Source organism: Rutidosis leptorrhynchoides, chromosome 2 (assembly GCF_046630445.1).
Source record: "Rutidosis leptorrhynchoides isolate AG116_Rl617_1_P2 chromosome 2, CSIRO_AGI_Rlap_v1, whole genome shotgun sequence".
In the NCBI taxonomy this organism is placed as follows: Eukaryota; Viridiplantae; Streptophyta; class Magnoliopsida; order Asterales; family Asteraceae; genus Rutidosis; species Rutidosis leptorrhynchoides.
In genome coordinates, this window is record NC_092334.1 from 495,621,693 (window position 1) to 495,628,235 (window position 6,543).

The following is a 6,543-nucleotide window of genomic DNA, read 5'->3' on the forward strand; positions in this document are numbered from 1 at the left end:
GATGACATGAACTGGAACCCCTATCCAGATTGATATAGTTCCTGTTGGTGATTTCTATGATTTTTATCTTTTTATGATTTTTATTTATGTTTAAACATATTATATTTTGATACTTTTATGTAAGTTTAATATTTTTATTATGTTGTACTAATATTTCATATTTGATTTGAAAGTGGGATTTAAAGTCCCATTTCAAATTACCATGCATGTTTATATTTGTATGTATGTATGTATGTATGTATATTTTCAATTGTACACAACAGGGTAAAACAGCGCATTTTCAAAGACTGGCATTAAGTTCAGCAAAAGCTACTGATTTTGATGACAAAACGAAAAAAAAATGTGATGTAACAACAAGACAGAATGAACAAATGATGTGCACCATTTATCATTCAACAAACAAACGCCAATATGTTTGAAAACTTTGGTAAAATTTAATCATTTTTCTACGCTAATCACCCTCAATAATTTAAATTGTTACTGATTTCTTGAAAATGAGGGCAGTGCAAGATCTTAAGTGTGGGAAGGGGTTAAATTCTTTCGGATTTTTAAAATTTTTGACTTATACACTTGGTTACCATTAAAAATACTAGTAACGCAATAGTTGTATTAGAATCTAGTGCTCTCTGATAATAAAGAACAGCCCTAGTCTTATATACTGACTACCCAATTCTAGTAAAATTTTCAAAGTTTTCAATTAAATGAATTCAAAATCATGTTTATACATATTTATGAACGACAAAACTAGGTATTAACACCGAAATTATTGTTACCTCGGAAAGGACATAAATTGAGAAACAACCCAAAATGTTAGAATTCATTTAAAATGGAATAGAGGACAATAAAAAGGCAAAGAAAGGAAAATAAAAGCCAAGTGTGGGAAAAATTTACTAAGTTATTTTGAACATATATCACATATTTTTGTAACAAATAATTGAAGATACTTTTGCTTTGGACTAAACTAATCTGGTTTACCCGAAAAACTGTAATATATTTGAAAGAAAGATGGATCTACACGATGAATCAATTCCATCATTAAAAGGAAGTAAAGTCTTTCAAAAAAGACACGTGCTTCTTGATTTAGGTCAGGAAGTTGTCGTCCAGACCAGCTGTAGGTTGACGAAAAATCTAGAAAAGTCATCTCAAAAATCAGCTGGAAATCCACGGACCTCAGAATCAAACAGGGTCGCCAAGTGGTCAGACTTATCCTAACCATGAGAGGATCTGTCTCGTAAAATGGGGAGGGCGCCGTACAAATTAGCTTGATAAGACTAATGAATCAGACCCCCAGAAAAGGATAATCTCCTTAAAGATTAAAAATCAGCTTTTAAGCCTGATATTACTCAATCCTTGAGATTGACTTTAAAGATTGAGAATTACAAACTCATGGAATTCGATGATATCTAAACTCGAGCTTGAACGAGAAAATATTTTGATCAAAATTACAAACCGATTTATTTTCTGAAAAACCCATTTTTAATGCGTTCATTATCATTGAACGTAAAATTCTAGGAATTCATTAGGTCACCTGAACCAAATCGGGTGTCAACCGTAAGAACGGTGGTTGCATAGCATGGTCGAAGACAGGACCTTGTGCCAGACCGAAAAATTATAAGGGTGAGCTTTACTATTGCTCCTACCAAGGATAGTAATTGCATCCGACACGTTATAGACCATAATTGCCTTAACAGTTGCTTGTTCAATGCTTTCCTTTACAACCGGACGGTAGTTTACCGAAAGGTAATATACGGAGCAAGTATACTGGACGTGTTGCTTTCCCAATACAAGGTTAGCAAGTGGGTGACACAAAACCGCAAGTTTTGAGCTAAAATTTTCAAATCTGAAACCCACCAAACCCACAAAAACATTTTGCAAACACCGGTGAAGGGTTATTCCGGAAAACTTATCTAGGGTAAAAGCTAGATCGTATTTTCAAAAGATCAAATGTTTTCATAAAGATTCAATTTCCTTAAGGATCTAAATTTTTATAGTCATGTGGGACTATAAACCACATCTTTACTACCATTATTTATACCGCCTATAGAAATCACTGATGTACAAAGTGTGAAGAATAAAGAATTGATTCTAGTATTTTTATTTCAAGACTATATTGCTTGAGGACAAGCAACACTCAAGTGTGGGAATATTTGATAATGCTAAAAATGAACATATATTTCATAGCATTATCCCTCAAGAAAGACAAGCTTTTAGTTGCAATTGTTCTATTTACAAGTGATATTCGTTTAAATAATAAAAGGTGAAGACAACAGACATATTCGACGAATTGAAGACGCAAACGACCAAAAAGCTCAAAAGTACAAATTACAATAAAAGTGATTCAAATTATTGGTGAGAAACGTCTCAAAATTACAAGAGTACAAGACGCGAAACGCAAAATACAAGATATTAAATTGTATGCAAGGACGTTCGAAAATCCGGAACCGGGACCAGAGTCAACTCTCAACGCTCGACGCAACGGAGTAAAAAATACAAGTCAACTATGCACATAAATATAATATAATATTTAAATAATTCTTAAAATTATTTATATATTATATATATATTTATAAACCGTCGACAGAATGCAAACAAAGACATGTGACCTGGAAAAGCAGGCCATGCGATCGCATGGCCTGGATGAGTGAAATCCATGCGATCGCATGGCAGTAGGTACCATGCCACATGCCTATAAATTTCGCAGTTTTGAGCAACATACACCATCTTTTTCTTTTCCTCAATCTCAACGTGTATATATATATATATATATATATATATATATATATATATTAATTATAATTTTAATTTTAATTTTAAATTCTAATAATAAGGGTATGTTAGCGAATGTTGTAAGGGTGTAAGTCAAAATTCTGTCCGTGTAACGCTACACTATTTTTAATCATTGTAAGTTATGTTCAACCTTTTTAATTTAATATCTCGTAGCTAAGTTATTATTATGCTTATTTAATGCCGAAGTAATCGTGATGTTGGGCTAAATATTAAAATTGGGTAATTGGGTTTTGTACCATAATTGGGGTTTGGATAAAAGAACGACACTTGTGGAAATTAGACTATGGGCTATTAATGGGTTTTATATTAACTAAACAATACCTCGTTAGTTTAATATATAGACTTATAATTTGACGTATTTATATATAACCATATACGCTTGACTGGGCACGGTGGGCGGGATATCTATAAATACCAATAATTGTTCATTTTACCGGACACGGAACTGGATTAATAGTTAATAGACTTGTTGAAACAGGGGTGGATTACATTCAAGGGTAATTGGTGTAATTGTTAACAAAGTTGTAAAACCTTGGTCTACACGCAGTCGATAACCTGGTGTATTCATAAAACAAAGTATTAAGACCTTGTTACAATTCGAATCCCCAATTAGTTGGAATATTTGACTTCGAGAATAAGAATAATTTGATGAAGACTTCTGCACTTTATGATTATGACTGATGGACCATTATGGACAAATCTGTATGGACATATCGAATAATCCAGGACAAAGAACAAATAATCCATGGTAATAAACTAAAATCAACACATCAAACATCATGATTACGGAAGTTTAAATAAGCATAATTCCTTTATTTCATATTTAATTTCCTTTATTTCATATTTAATTGCACTTTTAATTATCGCACTTTTATTTATTGTCATTTTAATTATCGTACTTTTTAATAATCGCAATTTTATTTACCGTTATTTTATTTATCGCATTTTTATTTATCGCAATTTCATTATCGTTATTTACTTTACGCTTTAAATTAAGTCTTTTATATATTTAATATTTTACATTAGGTTTTAACTGCGACTTAAGTTTTAAAATCGAAAAACCGGTCATTAAACGGTAAAAACCCCCTTTTATAATAATAATACTATTTATATATATATTTTTGTATTTTTACAATCATAAGTTAAAAATATAGCGTTAAACTTGGCTAAGATCCCTGTGGAACGAACCGGACTTACTAAAAACTACACTACTGTATGATTAGGTACACTGCCTATAAGTGTTGTAGCAAGGTTTAGATATATCCATTCTATAAATAAATAAATATCTTGTGTAAAATTGTATTGTATTTAATAGTATTTCCTTGTAAAAATATAACTATTTCCTAATACGCCTCGCACACATCAGATACGTATATCTGTGGTTGTAAGTAGGATAGTAAATGATTGTTGAATCGGATTTGAAGAATGTACAGTGTAACTTATTAATGTGAAATCTAAATATTCCTCGGGTATTACCTACCCGTTAAAATATTTTCACCATTAATAGTTTGTACAAAAGAACTTTTAATTACAATCTTTATGAAAATATATATACATATATATTTTCTTCGGATGTAATCATGGATTTAATGAGTCAATATAATATTAAACTCATTTGATTTACCGTTAGAACTAGAATATATAATCCCTAAAACAGTATAGATTACATAATCGCCATGTAGAATGATGTAGAACGAAAATAATCGATGTAGAACAAGATGTAGAACGAAGATTATGCTCGAGGTATAAATTGTGATGTTGAGACGTGTGATGTTGAGGTTACTGGTGCTGTTGATGTTGGTGGCACTGTTGATGCCGGTGATTTTGCTGGTGTTTGTAAGTTTTTCACTATATTTTCCAAAGTCACTACTCGAGCACGAAGTTCATTCACTTCTTCCATTACCCCGAAATGGTTGACGGTTGAAATGAGCGGATGAGTAAGGTTTAGAATTATGGATAGAATATAATCATGTCGAGATACTCTGAAAATGAGAGAGAAAATGGTGTTTCGAACAGGTTCACCGGTAAGTGAAATGTCCCGTTCTTATTGATTAAAAACGTTCCATATTAATTAATTTCGTTGCGAGGTTTTGACCTCTATATGAGACATTTTTCAAAGACTGCATTCATTTTTAAAACAAACCATAACCTTTATTTCATAAATAAAGGTTTAAAAAGCTTTACGTAGATTATCAAATAATGATAATCTAAAATATCATGTTTACACACGACCATTACATAATGGTTTACAATACAAATATGTTACATCGAAATCAGTTTCTTGAATGCAGTTTTTACACAATATCATACAAACATGGACTCCAAATCTTGTCCTTATTTTAGTATGCAACAGCGGCAGCTCTTAGTATTCACCTGAGAATAAACATGCTTTAAACGTCAACAAAAATGTTGGTGAGTTATAGGTTTAACCTATATATATCAAATCGTAACAATAGACCACAAGATTTCATATTTCAATACACATGCCATACATAGAGATAAAAATCATTCATATGGTGAACACCTGGTAACCGACATTAACAAGATGCATATATAAGAATATCCCCATCATTCCGGGACACCCTTCGGATATGATATAAATTTCGAAGTACTAAAGCATCCGGTACTTTGGATGGGGTTTGTTAGGCCCAATAGATCTATCTTTAGGATTCACGTCAATTAGGGTGTCTGTTCCCTAATTCTTAGATTACCAGACTTAATAAAAAGGGGCATATTCGATTTCGATAATTCAGCCATAGAATGTAGTTTCGCGTACTTGTGTCTATTTTGTAAATCATTTATAAAACCTGCATGTATTCTCATCCCAAAAATATTAGATTTTAAAAGTGGGACTATAACTCACTTTCACAGATTTTTACTTCGTCGGGAAGTAAGACTTGGCCACTGGTTGATTCACGAACCTATAATAATATATACATATATATCAAAGTATGTTCAAAATATATTTACAACACTTTTAATATATTTTGATGTTTTAAGTTTATTAAGTCAGCTGTCCTCGTTAGTAACCTACAACTAGTTGTCCACAGTTAGATGTTCAGAAATAAATTGATAAATATTATCTTGAATCAATCCACGACCCAGTGTATACGTATCTCAGTATTGATCACAACTCAAACTATATATATTTTGGAATCAACCTCAACCCTGTATAGCTAACTCCGACATTCACATATAGAGTGTCTATGGTTGTTCCGAAATATATATAGATGTGTCGACATGATAGGTCGAAACATTGTATACGTGTCTATGGTATCTCAAGATTACATAATATACAATACAAGTTGATTAAGTTATGGTTGGAATAGATTTGTTACCAATTTTCACGTAGCTAAAATGAGAAAAATTATCCAATCTTGTTTTACCCATAACTTCTTCATTTTAAATCCGTTTTGAGTGAATCAAATTGCTATGGTTTCATATTGAACTCTATTTTATGAATCTAAACAGAAAAAGTCTAGGTTTATAGTCGGAAAAATAAGTTACAAGTCGTTTTTGTAAAGGTTGTCATTTCAGTCGAAAGAACGACGTCTAGATGACCATTTTAGAAAACATACTTCCACTTTGAGTTTAACCATAATTTTTGGATATAGTTTCATGTTCATAATAAAAATCATTTTCCCAGAATAACAACTTTTAAATCAAACTTTATCATAGTTTTTAATTAACTAACCCAAAACAGCTTGCGGTGTTACTACGACGGCGTAAATCCGGTTTTACGGTGTTTTTCGTGTT